Source organism: Buteo buteo, chromosome 4 (assembly GCF_964188355.1).
Source record: "Buteo buteo chromosome 4, bButBut1.hap1.1, whole genome shotgun sequence".
Taxonomy (NCBI): Eukaryota; Metazoa; Chordata; class Aves; order Accipitriformes; family Accipitridae; genus Buteo; species Buteo buteo.
In genome coordinates, this window is record NC_134174.1 from 32870145 (window position 1) to 32887640 (window position 17496).

Below are 17496 nucleotides of genomic sequence, written 5' to 3' on the forward strand. Positions count from 1 at the left end.
TGATTCCCATCTTTTTGCTTTTTTACCTTCCTACATCACCTAACTCAGGGAAGTCCTGCTCCAACACCAGCTCTCATAGCTCCTACCACACCTAACCCCTTAATAATGCTGATACGATTCTTCAAATAAATGAAAACTACATTTGGATGATTTAATTTAACAATATACCCTTCTATTTGCTTGAAATTTGCTGTTACACTGCCAGCAAACACTGCTCTGCGTCCTTCCCAGAAGATAGATGCAACTGGTGCAACCTTGACATGATGTCTGTCCAGCTTTTGGGATCGATCCCCCCCAGACGCAGCCTCCTGGCACAAAATAGCATTTATTATGAGGTGCGAGTACCCTGCTGCAGGAAGTATCACATTTACAGCTGAGTCTCTTCTGCTCATCTTGGGACTGGCATTTTGTCAGTCAAAATTGATTTCAAGCTAAAATATAGTAGAGACATTTTTAGGTCTCTAGGTAGGCAAAACCCTCTCTTTAAAGGATAGAGCTAGGGTTGGTTTTCCAGAAGATTGCCAAATTTGGGTACCACTACTCAGAATACCCAATAAAGATAATTTTTATCTCCCATGTGAAAGTCACGGTGTAATCAGAAAATACCCAACAAAGTAATAAGGGGAGATAGAGATGCTGGGTTTTGAGCTATTACCACTAAATTCAAGTTAATAACTGATTTTTCCCATATTTTTTTCCTTTCACTTATTTCTGACATGCCTTGTTCTAAGTACTTTAAATCTCCTTATTAAAAATACTGTAACAAGGTCAAGTCTACAGTGGCAGAAAGTGGTAAAATGCATTAAAGAACTTGAATATCAGCAAATTAGGAACCTCCGGATAGTCTTCCTGTGGCAAATTTTTAAAACCCACCAGGGAAGACCTCATTTTTTCTTTCCACCTTTTCTTTGAAAACCCTCATTAACACGATTCTCAAGTTTAAATGATCTAAACACTCATCTCCAGATGCCCCATGGGACTTGAGCTTTCTACTATAGACCTCTCCAGGCAGCAGCAGCTTCTGCAGAGCAACCACTAAGGACCAGACACTGACCTATCTCCTCTTGGTGGCTGGTCAAGGTCCTTCAGTTACTTGGTCAAAGAAAAATGGGTTATCATCACTTTTAGAGAAAGAAATAAAACCTCCAAACAATGCTAAAGATACATTTTGGGATACTGCTGCAGCCAATAGCCCTTTGGCAATCTACAAGCCCATTTAGATAGGACGGCCATCGCTCTTCCCAGGAAACACAGTTTGATCAAGACAGGTGTCACCTGTAGGAAGTTTTATCTGAAACATTACAACCGTTCCTGTAACTGATGTGACCACCTAACACACATGGAAGCAAAAATGTGGGTTTATTTTACGGTACCCTCAGCTGGTACAGTTTGTGCCACCCTGCACCCTCTTTCCTACTTTTTCCCAGTAGCCATCACTGAAGTCAAGTCAATGCAGACGTACAGAATGGTGATGTGGTCCATCATGACTGATGGTGTAAGCCATGGTCTCTATCAGTTACCTGGATCTATTGACTGATTTCCGTATGGGAAAAACACCCCTTATAGACTGATGTTTGGTTTCCCAACACTTCAGCTTTCTGAGAACACAACATCCATTTGCCATTGGTTTTGACTATAAAAATGCATTACTGGAATTAGTAAATACAATGTGGTCTACTAAACTTCTAAACATTTTAATGCGAACCTAATAAAACATGCAACTTGAAAAAGCTTCACTTGAAAAGAGTTATGCCATTCAATAAAACCCATGAAAATCCCCATAGGCATTAAAACTGCACCTTCTATAAAGGGAATGAAATACGTATGATAGGAAAGAGATTTTGCTTCAAGGTATTCCAATTTGAAGGCATGTATCAAAATGCACACACAACCACTTGCGATCCTGTGCAATTTAGGCTATATGGCTACCGGGAAAAGGAAACATTTCTCATAGAACAACATTTCAGTTCATTCAGACAAAATGGTTCAAAAATACTCTTTTACAGGTTTTTTATTCAATATAAGCAAACTGTACAGCTCTCCAAATAGGCTAGAAAATGTACCACCCCATTCTAATAATTTATGTCTTGTGAGCTTATCATTAGCACTTACTTACTGTTTCTAACATATATTTATACTCTGAGTGGCTCCAGCTGAAAGGTTTAAGCCCTGGCAAGGACTGTACAATAGATCTATAGAAAAGAGCCCTTCCTGATAACTGATTTTAATAATTACCAAGTTAAGGACTCAGAGATGGTGAACAGGTCTTTCAAGAATCTGTTGGTCAAAAAAATTCTGCTCTGTACTTACTGTACTGACACTTCTAAAAGCAAATGAAACCCAAATGAATCCCCAAAACTGCTGCTAAGATTATGCCAAGTTTTAACTCAAAATTCTCCCAACAAGTCATGATGAGGTGGGATCATTTCAGGATGCTGTGTGAAGTCTGACAATTATTTTCTGCTTCGTATTAATGATGGATGTTACTTCATGAAAATGGAAACACCTGGAGGGCTTCTCCTTTTCAGTTTCATGAATGACAGAAAATCAAGCCCAGTTTACATAAAATACAGTTTATTTTGGTATTAATGCAAACGTTGTAATCTGAAATATATATATATATATAAATTTTGCAACCCTCATATATATTTGGGGAAACAACCACTGTTAGAAATACTGCACTGGACTGTGACTGCTCCCTTGCCACTGCCTACAGCCCAGCCTTGAATAAGCCATTTCACTATCTGACTCCTATATTCCTATATTTCACTATATTCCTACATAGGAATGTATTTCTATATATATGAATGTTTCCTGTATTTCATTATATTGCTAAATATCACTATCCGATTCCTGCATTACAATGAGAAAAATGCTTTTACTTACTGTGTCATCCCCTGGGTCTACAGACAGAAGAAACTACGCAAGAGATGGCTGCTGTTATTATTATTATTATTGGATTACAGATCTGACACAGTGATGCTGCTGAATTAACAAGTGTTACGTTATCAGACTACCTATGTTGATATCCATAGATGTAATGCAAATAAACGTTGCCAGAAAATAGTATTAATTAGAACAGAAGCACTGTAACAGGCACTATCATATATAATATGATAATATGGAACCCAGTCCTGCCCCTTGGAAGCAAATGGGGAGATGCAGAGGGCAAAAAGTATTGATAACACAGAGAAATTCTGCTGCATTTTTAAAAGCTAGTGTAAAATCAGCCCCTGCTAGCCACCTTCACATTTATATACACGATCATAAGCTGCCAGTGATTCAGGAAACCTAGAGGGGGTTGTGTCAGCTGAAAACTATTCTGAGAAGAGAAGAGTATGTGCCCCTCGTGATCTGAAAGCAGAGAAAAAAGGTCTTGCTACCACTTGATTACCACGGAGCTGGCATAAATCTGATGGTGCCTATTCTTTTGAGAGACAGCATAAGTATTTTCCCCTTGCTGTGAGGCATAATCAGGTTCTTCCCCTAGCTCCTGACTGCAAGGTAATTGTGGCTGCAACAATATGAAAGGGTTATGAACCACACAGGTCACAGCATTAATAAAGAGATAACTCTTTATTAACTTTATTATACACTTTTGGTATGTTCTTACCATATTTAATCCATAATTGATAATTGCAAACTACCCAGGAAATAATCTATGATCTCTGCCACAACTACTTTAACCCACCAGCACTTGCCCTGAGTGGGAAGTTACTAGCTTGCCATTATTTACGAAAACAGCTATATTAAAATCAAATCAAACTGTGATCTGAGAGTTAAAGTAACACGATACATCTATTACGCATGAACAGTATCAACACTGTGCTTACACAATGTCATTTTAAACCATGTGCAAGAGGTTCACGTGGTCAAAGTCAAATCTCAGAAGCAGCTAAGGTATATGATAATATCAGTAAACGTGTTTTACAGGCGAGTAAACCAATGCACGAGGAGCTCGAGCGAGGTGCATTAGATTATACAGGCAGCAATTAGCCTCAGCACTACCAGATCTTGGAGCTGGCTTCTCTTCAAGAATTAACAAGGCTGCATCCATTTGGCCTAACATCTCTACTGTGTTGGCATGCTCATAAAGCCACACACATGTGATCACTGCAGAGGCAGGGATCAGCTTATCCCTTAACTGTGCTGCTCGGATACGGTGCCAGCCTTACTAGCTGTAACCACTATATTTATAGCCCAAGCCCTACATTAACACAGAAGAGTCTTCAGTCAGATTAGTGGAAACGACTGCATCCAAAGAAGCTTCTTACAGGCTAAGGTCCACACATAGCCAGATTTTTTTTCTCCCTTCAAGTATTTCTATGACTATTACGTTCTTTTTCTTGCTCAGCTTCTTTGTGCATGAGAGCACTGGGACAAATACCCTTTGTTATGCTGAAGCAACGAGCAATGCATTTGTCTATTGAAACCACGTCTCATTGCAAGGATGTCTGGCCTATCTGCAAATGATAAGAGGTTCTTTCAGTTGAGAACATTTTTAAGGGTTTATTGTGAATTCATGACTTTTTTTTTTAAGAAGAACTATAATTTAAACAATGCTCTTGTTAAATTCCTAAGCACTACAAAGAAGGGAAGGGGAGTTGTAATGAGATTATGGCTTCTCCTTTACGGATGCCAGCAGCAGGGTCTAGATGACAAGCTGTGGGAGCTATTTTTTCACCACCACTTGTCCTTGGCTGACACTCCCAGCCTCCACTGCCAAGCTTCCTGGGTACCAAATTCCTACTTCCCTAAACTTCAGGTCACTGCAATCCCACCTAGGGCACGTGGTTTGCACCATACTCTTATCTACCTCTTCCCACGGCCAATGCTCTGCCCGTGCCAGTGGATCCGAGTGACCCCACCCTGGTGACTGCGCCCATCTTACCTTCCTCCCCATATTACTAACTCCTCCAGTTCCACCCATCTCTTCCTCACTTCTGCAGGCCAAATTCATTGCATCCCTCTGTTACCCCACAAATCCTCTGACCTTCTTCCATACTACCCAACGGCTGCCATTGATGTTAAGGACTTAAGCTTATATTCCTAAAATAAAGAGTTTGTCATTGTCCTGAGTGTACCAATAAATTTTAATTGCCCTGAGCAGCCTCACTGGGACCTTCACCCAATATCTTCTGCCCATGGTCTAGGAGCCCCATTTCAGCTCAGCCTGGGACCCTCAGTTGTAGGTGCAGACTTATCTCTAGCCCGATGTCTGGGATGGACCTTGGATCTACAAGTAGATAGCTCTACAAGACAGCTTCTGTCCCATCTCCTGGATGGTCCATGCCTGATGCTGTAACCTTGCTTCTAGCCCATCTTTGCCCATCTCCTGCTGCTCCTGGCAGGACTCCCTGGGTGGACCCAGGACCTAGGCCACCCTCTCCTTGTGTCTGGGAGTGCAGGAGCACCCTGTTACCAGCACCCACCTCAGGCCTCAGTTTCACTCAGAATGGGTTTCACTTGGCTAATTACAGAGAGCCCTTTCTTGTATTTGCCACATGAAAGGTCATGCCAATAACGGGAACAAAAGCACCACAAGCAAGAGCAGATAGTGCCCAAACCCTTCATTTTGGACTAGAACAACAAAATTAATATCCCGGACAGAAAGAGTTAATGATGTGAAGGACCACACTGGCGCCTGCTGATGTGAGTGCAGCAAGGGAGCTGGAGATGCTCGCTGCTGCTTTTTCTTCAGCAGCCTTCTCACATCTCGTTAAGCGAGGCCTTACTGATAGCTTCCAGACTAGCTAGCAGGGCTCCTGTGAGAAATCAGTGTCCTCCACAAACTTCTCAAAGCCTCCCGCTGATGCAATTACCTCTTCCGAGGCTCTGCAAGCCTGTGCTTTCCATCCAGCTTGTGCTTTCATTTGAGCACTGCTCTATGCTGTTAGCACGAAGAGACCTGACTCCACTTTCAGCTGGCTTGAGCGGGTACAAGCAGCACGCAGAAGAGCTGTGGAGACTAAATCGGCCCATGCTGAGCTCCACACCACCACACTCAACTCCTCTGATGGTCAGGTTAACTCCCATAAAGCCAACCAGAGCATTCCTCTGCAGCATCACGGTCTGCAGTACTGATGGGGCCGTATTTTAGTGAAAGTACTCAATTTCTTACTCTGTGTGTTCTTTTACGGTGGGAATAGCACAGAAGGGAAAATTATGGGCAAGGTTTATCATCAATAAAGATGTAAAACTGCTCATTTTCTTCCTGACTTATCTTCTCCTTCCTGTGCACAGAGTGATGGAGCAGACTTTATACTTTGGCTCTTTGATCACCTTAAACCGATCTAAGATAAATCAAACTTTCGGCAGGCTTAGTTTTCCGGTAGATCAGTGCAACTCACCCCTTGGCCAGTAATCACTTGTACTAGGGAAAGCACCACTGGGTAGGGGTACTGGTGGAAAGAGACGTGGTGGGAACACGTGACTAAGAGGGAACAGGGAAGTTCAGGACCAGTCCCTGGCATAAACACAGCCATACGCTGTCCCTTAAGGTGACTCTAACCACATCCTAAATGATCTGTGCTTGCCTAGACAATACGTGTGGCCAAATCTTCATCTCTGTCTTGTCTGTTGAAGGTGTGAAGGTGGGATTGGAAATCCCCCCCATCTTGCAGATGCTCCATTTGCACTCCCTCGTGATTTCACCATTTAAGCAACCACTGACTAATCGCAAAACCTGCCAAGCTATGGAAAGGCTGCATTTCTAATATAAACCAGCACAATATAACTGCTTAAAACATGCATTAAACCAAAGTGAAAAAGCAAAAGAAGTTTTGCCTGTGAAAGACATCGTCACAAGAAACCTATTTTTTGTCCATTAGAAAGTATTCATAGACCTTAATGAACAACCTCACTAGTAAAAAAAGAAGGATGCAGCACATTTTAAGAAGTATTGCTAAAACCCCCCTTGATTATGGCTCTATCACCACTAATATATTTACTAAGAAAAACCCCAAACCCAGTTATGTAATGTCTGGAGAGCAGCATAATACAGTCTTAGAAAATAAAGTGAAAAATCTGATCGATTTGCTGCAGCCCAAGGAGAAGCTAAAAACTTTGGAGAAGCACTGAAAAAGCCAGAAGAGATTTCATGCTCCACCTACACTGAGCCTAGATGAGCAGGGAAAAGTCCTTTCAAGGCAGCATTTGCAGTCTTCATTCAGTAACCACAATAAATCACAACTTAAACCAAATATAAGCCCAAAGGTGCTGATACTCCAGGCAGTCCTATCCAACTCATAACTGCAACTTCTCTGCACATTTAAAAATCACTCCAGAATTGAGTTTGTGGAAAAATGTGCCATCGCCCTGGATGGCGATGCAGAGTATTTCATCGCTTTTCTACTGGTGAAGCACCTGTGCAGCACACATCTTCATTTGCATGGCATTTTATATTTATGTAGTTAATGGTAATTACTGTGGAGGTGGATGTATTTATTTTTCTAAATCTATTTCAGTAGGAAATGCTTGGCCGTGTCTGAAAGCTGAATTGCACTAGAAACACATATGGTGCTTTGTGGCTGGTACCGACTCTCCACGTGTCCTAGAGAATTCGCGCTCACATCCTATAAAAGCAGACAACACGATACCCAAGCACTCACCAACGCAGAGAAAGAATAATGGTTTTGGCTTTCTTACATCTTATAATAACTCAGGTGTGGCTGTCTTTGCCTTCAGGAAATATCTTGAACTCCAGCTGGCTTGGGTTTTTTGTGTGTCTGTAGAAACCTCTACTTCTCTATTGTAACAGGATCTAGGCCATAATTTACATTCTGATTTTCACAGACACTTAGTTGAGATGAGAGACATTATCCTACTGCTTTTAAATACTCCCTTTTAACATTCTTCTTCATGCTAAAGGTTTAGTATGGCATATCATGAATTTTATTTTATTTTATTTTATTATCTTGCAATCTTCTGGTGGAAAATTTCCATGATTTTCAAAGATAAAATCTTTAATTTTGGGATCACTTTCTCTCTCTTTGCTATGTTAAGGGATGGTAATATACTGACTTCACTGTCAAGAAAAGCAGAAATATCCATTTTTGGGGGGTCCCCATTAGCACACAGAACTGCACCTTGAACTTGGACTCTAAACTACTTTTGATTTCTGGGTCTGTGCAGTCAGGGCTGAAGGCAGAGTCCTACCACAGCTGGACTTCCCACGAGTTCTGCAGCTGGAGGGGAACGGGACCACCTCCTGGGAATCCTTGTTTCTGGTTCTGGACATCAGCTGGAGCTGGTGGGAATTTCCTGAATCTCATGGATGACAAAGTCCATTTTCCTGCTATTTCAGATATGCCATAAAATAACCTTCACAACCTTACAGATTCAAATTAAAATCAGTTTTGCTAATATAGCCATTGAAGATTGTCGTGGTTTTAGCCCAGCTGGTAACAAAAGAACCACGCGGCCATTCACTCACTCCTCCCACCCCCCTCCGGTGGGATGGGGGGAAGACGGAGGAGAGAAAAGAAGAAAAAAAACCTGGAACCTCGAGGGTTGAGATAAAGGCAGTTTACTGGGACAACACAAAGGAATTACAACAACAACAGTATTAATGAACGAGTATACAAAAAGAGTGATGCACAGTGCAACTGCTCACCACCCGGGACTCGACGTTCCGCCACTTCCCCCACCGAAAGAAGCATCCACCCCCCCGGCCCGCTCCCTATATATATACTGAGCATGATGTCACATGGTATGGAATAGCTCTTTGGCTAGTTCAGGTCAGCTGCCCCGGCTATGCCCCCCACCTCCCAGGTTCCTGTAAAAATTAACTCTATTCCAGCTGAACTCAGGACATTATCCACCCCTTATTCTATACCATCTACATCATGTCCAGATCTTACATTTTTCAATCAACCACTACCACTTTCTTTGTCTTATAATATATAAGTATATGAACTTGTTCTTCTCCCCCCTGCACACACACACACACACACAAATGGTATTCCTTTAGCCTATGGGCTATTCCTCTAATGTGTCTATCGATTTATTTAGTCCATGACTTTGGGACTCCATCTGTTGTAACAGTTCTTCAGGATAAGAGAGATGGTGTGAGATGTTGGGTTGTTGCATGCTGCCTCTGGAACTTGTGGCTAGTACATTTGGTGCAACTCACGCCCTTGGTCTGCAGGTCGAAGATGTTGATCTTGAGCAAATTGTTGGGTGCCAGTTCAAGTTCTATTGCTGTTGTACTTGGCTCAGTTTTAAAGTCCATGCTGCAGTTATTTGGGTAATTCTTACAGTAATGCCCTTGATATGGCATATAGACATTATAGTTACAATGACATGCATTGGCAGGTTATTTAGCAGTTAAATATTATACAGCCCAATTCACTGGCTATTCTCTCCTAAAATCAAATCTCCCTGAGGTACACATCGAACTTCTCCATCCTTCTGCATCACCCACCAGGTGTACCCAGGTCCCTGAGCAAAAACAACTCCCTGAATGGGTTTGTCTCTGCTTGAGGGAGGACTAACCCAGACTGTCTTTCCTAACATACTTCTCATGCGCACTACAGGGACTTTATCCCCTTCTATAGTATGTGGAAGTCTTGGTTGGGCCGGGCCAGCCCAATTGGCAGATCTTCTAGTATTAACTAACCAGGTGGCTTTTGTTAAATGTGTATCCTAATGTTTGAAAGTTCCACCCCCCATCGCTTTCAATGTAGTTTTCAGAAGTCCATTGTATCGTTCAATTTTTCCGGAGGCCGGTGCGTGATAAGGGATGTGATATACCCACTTAATGTCATGTTCTTTGGCCTAGGTGTCTACGAGGTTGTTTCGGAAATGAGTCCCGTTGTCTGACTCAATTCTTTCTGGGGTGCCGTGTTGCCATAAAATTTTCTCTTTAAGGCCCAGGATAGTGTTCTGGGCAGTGGCATGGGACACGGTATGTTTCCAGCCATCCAGTGGTTGCTTCCACCATTGTAAGCACATGGCACTTGCCTTGGCGTGTTCGTGGGAGTGTGATATAGTCAATCTGCCAGGCCTCCCACTGTTTATATTTCAGCCATCGCCCCCCATGCGACAGGGGTTTTTGTCGCTTGGCTTGCTTAATTGCAGCCTATGTTTCACATTCGTGGATGACTTGTGTAATAGTGTCCATGGTCAAGTCCACTCCTCGATCTCGAGCCCATCTATATGTTGCATCTCTCCCCTGATGGCCTGAGGTATCGTGGGCCCACTGAGCCATAAATAGTTCACCCCTACGTTGCCAGTCCAGGTCCACCTGAGACACTTCAATCTTGGCGGCCTGATCTGCCTGCTGATTGTTTTGATGTTTTTCAGTGGCGTGACTCTTGGGTACATGAGCATCTACGTGACGTACTTTTACCACTAGCTTCTCTATCTGAACAGCGATATCTTGCCACAGTGCGGCAGCCCAAATGGGTTTACCTCTGCGTTGCCAGTTGCCCTTCTTCTATTGCTGTAGCCACCCCCATAAGGCATTTGCCACCATACATGAGTCAGTATAGAGATAGAGCACTGGCCACTTTTTTTTTTCAGCAATGTTTAAAGCTAGCTGGATGGCTTTCACCTCTGCAAATTGACTTGATTCACCTTCTCCTTCAGCAGTTTCTGCGACTAGTCGTGTAGGACTCCATACAGCAGCCTTCCACCTCCAATGTTTTCCTGCGACAGGACTCATCAGTGAACAGGGCATATTGCCTCTCATTTTCTGGCAGTTTATTATACAGCGGGGCCTCTTCAGCCCGTGTTACCTCCTCTTCTGGCGACATTCCAAAATCTTTGTCTTCTGGCCAGTCTGTGATCACTTCTAAAATTCCTGGGCGACTGGAGTTTCCTATGCGAGCCCGTTGTGTGATTAGTGCAATCCACTTACTCCACGTGGCATCAGTCGCGTGATGTGTAGAGGAAACTTTCCCTTTGAACATCCAGCCCAGCACTGGCAGTCGGGGTGTTAAGAAGAGCTGTGTTTCAGTACCAACCACTTCTGAAGTGGCTTGAACTCCTTCATATGTTGCCAATATCTTTTTTTCAGTTGGAGTATAGCGAGCTTTGGATCCTCGATATCCCCGACTCCAAAACCCCAGGGGTCGGCCTCAGGTCTCTCCAGGTGCTTTCTGCCAAAGGCTTCAGGTAGGGCCATTCTCCCCAGCTGCAGTGTAGAGCACATTTTTAACATCTTGTCCTGTCCGGACTGGCCTAAGAGCTACTGCATGAACAATCTTCCGCTTAATTTGCTTAAAAGCTTGTCGTTGTTCAGGCCCCCATTTAAAATCGTTCTTCTTCCGGGTAACTTGGTAGAGAGGACTTACAATTTGACTGTAATTTGGAATATGCATTCTCCAAAAACCCACAACACCTAAGAAAGCCTGTGTTTCCTTTTTATTGGTCGGTGAGGACATAGCTGCTATCTTGTTGATCACGTCCGCAGGGATCCGACGACGCCCATCTTGCCATTTTACTCTTAAGAACTGGATCTCCTGCGCAGGTCCCTTGACCTTACTTTCTTTTATGGCAAAACTAGCCTTCAAAAGGATTTGGATTATTTTCTTCCCTTTCTCAAAAACTTCTTCTGCTGTGTTGTCTCATACAATGATGTCATCAATATATTGCAGGTGTTCTGGAGCTTCACCTTTTTTTAGTGCAGTCTGGATCAGTCCATGGCAAATAGTGGGGCTGTGTTTCCACCCTTGGGGCAGTCAATTCTAGGTGTACTGGACGCCCCTCTAAGTGAAAGCAAACTGTGGCCTGCACTCCGCTGCCAAAGGAATGGAGAAGAATGCATTAGCAATGTCAATTGTGGCATACCACTTAGGTGTTTTTGATTCCAGTTCATATTGAAGCTCTAACATATCTGGCACAGCAGCGTTCAGCGGTGGCGTGACTTCATTTAGCCCACGATAATTTACTGTTAGTCTCCATTCCTCATTAGATTTCCTCACGGGCTATATGGGACTATTAAAGGGTGAGCGAGTCTTGCTGATCACTCCTTGGCTCTCCAGTTGGCTAATCAGCTTATGGATGGGGATCAGGGAGTCTCGGTTGGTGCGATACTGCCGCCGGTGCACCGTCGTGGTGGCAATTGGCACCTGTTGCTCTTCAACCTTCAGCAACCCCACAACCGAAGGGTCTTGGGAGAGACTAGGTAGGGTAGACAGCTGCTCAATCTCTTCTGTCTCCAATGCAGCTATACCAAAGGCCCAACGGTACCCTTTTGGGTCTTTGAAATACCCCCTTCTGAGATAATCTATACCAAGGATGCACGGGGCCTCTGGACCAGTTGCAATGGGGTGTTTATGCCACTCATTCCCGGTTAGACTCATTTCAGCTTCCAATACGGTTAGCTCTTGGGATCCCCCTGTCACACCAGAGATACAGATGGGTTCTGCCCCTTTATAACTTGATGGCATTAGGGTACATTGTGCACCAGTGTTTACTAGAGCTTTATATTCCTGTGGATCTGATGTGCCAGGCCATCGAATCCACACTGTCCAGTAGACTCGGTTGTCCCTCTTCTCCACCTGGCTGGAGGCAGGGCCCCTCTAATCCTGGTTAGAATATCTGTTACTTAACTTTTTGCACACGTGAATCAGAAGTCCCTTCAAGAGGATCAGAAATGAGATCGGCCCATCTACTGCGTCTGGGGGACTGCTCACGGGAAACTGGAGCAGCAGTTTTCCAAGAAGAATCCTCTTTTTTGGTTGCTTTGTCTCGCAACTCCCGTACCCGTGCATCCAAAACTGAGGTAGGTTTTCCATCCCACTTCCTCATGTCCTCTCCATGGTCACGCAGGTAAAACCACAGGTTAGCCCGTCGTGTGTACTTTCTCTCTCTTCTGTCTTGGGCAGAGGAACGCTTATTCCCAATAACTGCGATGCGGGCCTGTACAGGTGAGGAGGAGGACATATCCACTTTGAATTGTTGGAACTCTCGGGACAATTCCTCTACAGCTGAGACACAGGCCCGTAGGGAGGAAGAGAGACTTCCTTCGTATTGCCGGAGTTGGACAGCTAATTCATCCACCGTTTGTCCATAGCCTTCTTTCCAGGACATTACTGCCAATGAGTTGGCATAGGTTGGTGGTGCACTTCGTAGAAACTTCCGCCACATCGGTTGTGTGTATTGGACTTCATCTGGATCTGTGGGTGACTGCTCATTTTCTGGATCATTATAAATCACCTCCAGCACGGCTAATTCCCGCAGGTACTGGATACCTCTCTCTATGGAGGTCCACTTGCCTTGGTGACATGTAACTTCATCCCTGAAGGGGTATCTTTCCTTTACACCTAACAGAAGTCGCCTCCAGAGGCTGAGAACTTGTGTTTTTCTTCCAATTGCCTTGTCGATGCCCCCTTCCCTAGACAGAGATCCCAACTGCTTGGCTTCCTTACCCTCTAATTCTACACTACTAGCCCCACTATCCCAGCACCGGAGCAGCCAGGTAACAATGTGCTCACCTGGGTGGCGGCTAAAATCTTTTCGCATGTCACGCAACTCACTCATGGATAGAGATCGGGTAATTATTTCAGGTTCTACCTCTTCCTCCTGTTCTCACGATGACCCTGGTTCACTTTCATCTCTCACTAAGCGAACTGATTTCTTCGTGTGTTTCTTTTTCTGTACAGGGGCAACTGATACTGGCACAGGTTGGTTTTCTGGTTTAGCCGCAGTATCTGTCACCAGGATAGGGGTAGCCACGGTACCTGTTGTTGTGGTAGGGGCAGCCACGGTGCTTGTCATCGGGGTTGGGGTAGCCACGGTGCCTTGTCGTCGGGGTTGGGGTAGCCACGGTGCATGTTGTCGTATTCTCCATCTTTTCCCCCTTTTCCCCCTGAGGATGCTGCCTAATATCAAGCAGTGTTTGGTAGATACCGGCCAGGGCCCAGCACAGTGTAGTGAGTTGTGTGTCTCTGGGATAACCACAGCATTTTTCTTTCAAAAATTCTATCACTTCATCAGGGTTCTGTAGTTGTTCGGGAGTGAACTTCCAAGTCACTGGAGGTGAGAAGTTCTCTAGATACCTTCCCACATTCTTCCACATGCCGTGCCACCCATGCATATCAAGCTTTGGGACAGATCTCTGGGTGGTACTCTTAAAGAGCCTTTTTGTAGCCCTAAACAAGACCTGGAACATAGTCAGGAGGCATAGCACTAACAGCACACTGGCTTGCGCATCCCAAGGATATTCAAAATTCTCGAAAACTGTTGTAACTAGTCAGAAGGAGAAAAGGGAGGGGAATGGACGGGGGGAAGTATCCCCCCCCAGCTTCCCAATGGATTGGGTGTAATTACCAATAAAATCCGACAGAAGGTGCCCAAGGTATGGAAATGATATCACTGCCTCATACAGATACCAGCTTAACCTCATGACCAGTGATGTAATCATTTCACAAGTCGACATTGCCCAGTACAGCAAAATGATAATCCCAATCACTCTCCCAGAGATGAGATACGCAACTACAGGCAATACATAGAGCATATAAGAACTTACAAAACGCCACCATGTAAACAAATTAATCAACATTGTGACTAACATCTATTTATCTAGTATAAGAAATGCGTATGACAAATTTGTTTCAAACACGCTCTGGCCAGATCTGTCGTTATCTCAACCCTTCGGGCCCCACGTTGGGCGCCAAAAAGGACTGTCGTGGTTTTAGCCCAGCCGGTAACAAAGAACCACGCAGCCGCTCACTCACTCCTCCCGCCCCCCTCCGGTGGGATGGGGGGAAGACGGAGGAGAGAAAAGAAGAAAAAAACCCTGGAACCTCGAGGGTTGAGATAAAGGCAGTTTACTGGGACAACACAAAGGAATTACAACAACAACAACGGTATTAATGAACGAGTATACAAAGAGAGCGATGCGAGGTGCAACTGCTCACCACCCGGGACCCGACGCTCCGCCACTTCCCCCACCGAAAGAAGGATCCACCCCCCCGGCCCGCTCCCTATATATATACTGAGCATGATGTCACATGGTATGGAATAGCTCCTTGGCTAGTTCAGGTCAGCTGCCCCGGCTATGCCCCCCACCTCCCAGGTTCCTGTAAAAATTAACTCTATCCCAGTTGAACCCAGGACAAAGATGTTTCCAGAACTTGTTTCTCTAGCAGTTAGTTACCTTCTTCTGTTTCCCAGTCTAAATCTACTCCTTGCAAGCTTAAATCTAAATCAATGGACCAAAGCCACCCTCAAGTTAAAATAATTATTTTCTTCCTCTTTATATACACAACTCCAAAACCTTCTCAGATTTTATTTCAGGGAGTTAAACGAATCAAGGTTTCCTAACTTTTTGTCTTAAGTTCTCTTGGCTTCTCTGTACCTGGACCAGCATGAATTCATCCTCCGTGAACATAAGCATCCTCAGTGGTTTGGAATACTCCAGACCAGATCTCACTGGGGCTTTGTACAAGGGTACAAACGTTGTCCTGTTCCCACTGAATACACCTCTGGATGTCTCCTAGAAATCCACCTCCTGCTGTTTAATTTCTGCATCTGCATGTGGTGCCACATACAACAGTGTGTTCAAGTCCAGACAGATGATACCTGCTATGGTTCCCTTGTCCAACAATAGGGTTCTCCTGCACAGACACAATGTGTAGCATTTGCCTTCAAGCCTCTGAAACAAATTTGGAAGGGAAGGATAATTAAAGTTTGTATAACATAGCCATTTTCTAGCTTGTAGCCGCCTGGATGGCCCCCTCGCTTCTGATGCCTCTTGTTCTTCCCAGCTTTGATGGCACTTGTGACTTGACAGATTCACACATTCAGTTTCAGAAAGCTGAATTATCTGAGCTTGAGTATGGAGATAACGAGGTCCCCTAAGTCTGAATCTACTTTCTTTTCAAAGTTTTGATTACCTTTTGTTTGGAATAATTTCTATTCCTTCATCTTCACCTTGGCCTATAGTCACAGCATGGCCAGCTATAACCACCACCTGCTGTCCAGTGCCTACTCTTCATTTAGTAAAAAAAAAAATAAATAAAAAAAAATCAAGGTTTGACTTAATAAAACCAAACAAAAATCTCACAGTTACTAGACCTGATCCCACTTCAGTCACAAGACAGTTTAATGAAGAAGACAACAGCTGGCTCTGCTTGGAGGAGCAGAGTGAACTGGAGGAGCTCCAGAGGTCCACGCTGACCTGAGTGGCTCTATGCTCCTGTGATGAGGACAAGACATACAGTATTTCGGAAAACATCAATTTAAGTATTATATGAAACATCTGGTTTACAGTCTCTAAAGTTAAAGAAATTAGATTTTAAAAGATAAAATTACAAGTACCAGAGTAACCAATAACACTATTGAAAACAGAGCTTAAACTTGAAAAAGAGCCTCATCTTCAACTCATAAAGATTACTGGTCTTAAACTATACATCGCACACATAGGATGTGACGCATCCCTACCACAGGATTTTGCAGACCTCATTTTCCAGAATGTATTTCCTCAGTAAAGCCAAATCAAAGCAAAGAATCACAGAGCAAGCATCCAAGATGCGATGTTTGACTTTCCACAACTCTCCTCTATCCACCAGCTGCAGAAAAGCATCAAAATGAACTCATAAACACATCCTTATAAAAGTAATAATCCCTCATATTTATTATCTGAGAATATCGCAACTGCCAGAAGTATATTACGCTGATAAAAATGACTTTCTTTAAAAAAAAAAAAAGGAACTTTAAGTTTTACAACTGACACATCTTAAGAGAATTACAAACAGTGCCTGTCATCAGCTCTTACCTGTTGCTGCGAGGATCCTACCCAAGGAATCAAATGCACGTGGAAAGAAATAAATTAGTGTCTGGCATTGGTGAGGGTGATGCTTCTCTGACCTACTGGAAATTATGCTGCTGGGAGTATGATAGAAGTGTTAAGAGAGCAATTAGGGTTGTCACCTAGCATATTCCCAGGAGGAAAGTGATGGATCCTCATTCCTGGCCTCGTCTCCTACCGATGGCAGTGTGTTGATGAATGCTGCTACTGCTTTGAACAACCCCAACAAAAGGCATTTTATCGCAGCGACAGTCGCTGGCCTTAACAGCACGATGCTATGCCAGCTCTTTTGTACTGCAGAACGGCCGGTCTTCTTCTGGGTGGACATATACCACCCTGACACAATGGATTTTACTGCTTTGAGGGCTAGTTTTGTATGATTTTATGTCAGTTTTATATGACATGCGCTGATGAATACCTGAATATCAAGGTGGAAGATTCAGCGGCCAGCACCAGGGGAACACACAATAAAAATCTAAGTAATTATTATAGCCATAATTTAAAACCATTATGACCCTTCAAGAAACTTTCTCCTTTTACAATTTATATCAGCCAAGCAGGTATTTAAGAACAAATTGTAATGAATCCCAACATCGTGTATGAATATGAGGCCATTTAACATGGGAGATAGCAGAAGAACTTAAATCAGTAAGTATGAGCAGGTGCAAATTTGTTCTCCCCTTCCTTCACACATCCAGTGTGCAAAAGTATTGCATGGCAGAACCATAGTTCTTGTT

The 17496-nt window shown here is 43.7% G+C and overlaps 1 protein-coding gene across 2 annotated transcripts in view; it reads right to left on the bottom strand.

The window, feature by feature from the left end:
- The window catches only part of PRKG1 (protein kinase cGMP-dependent 1), a 525032-nt gene that overhangs the window by 84605 nt on the left and 422931 nt on the right, over window positions 1–17496 (bottom strand). The window lies entirely within an intron of this gene.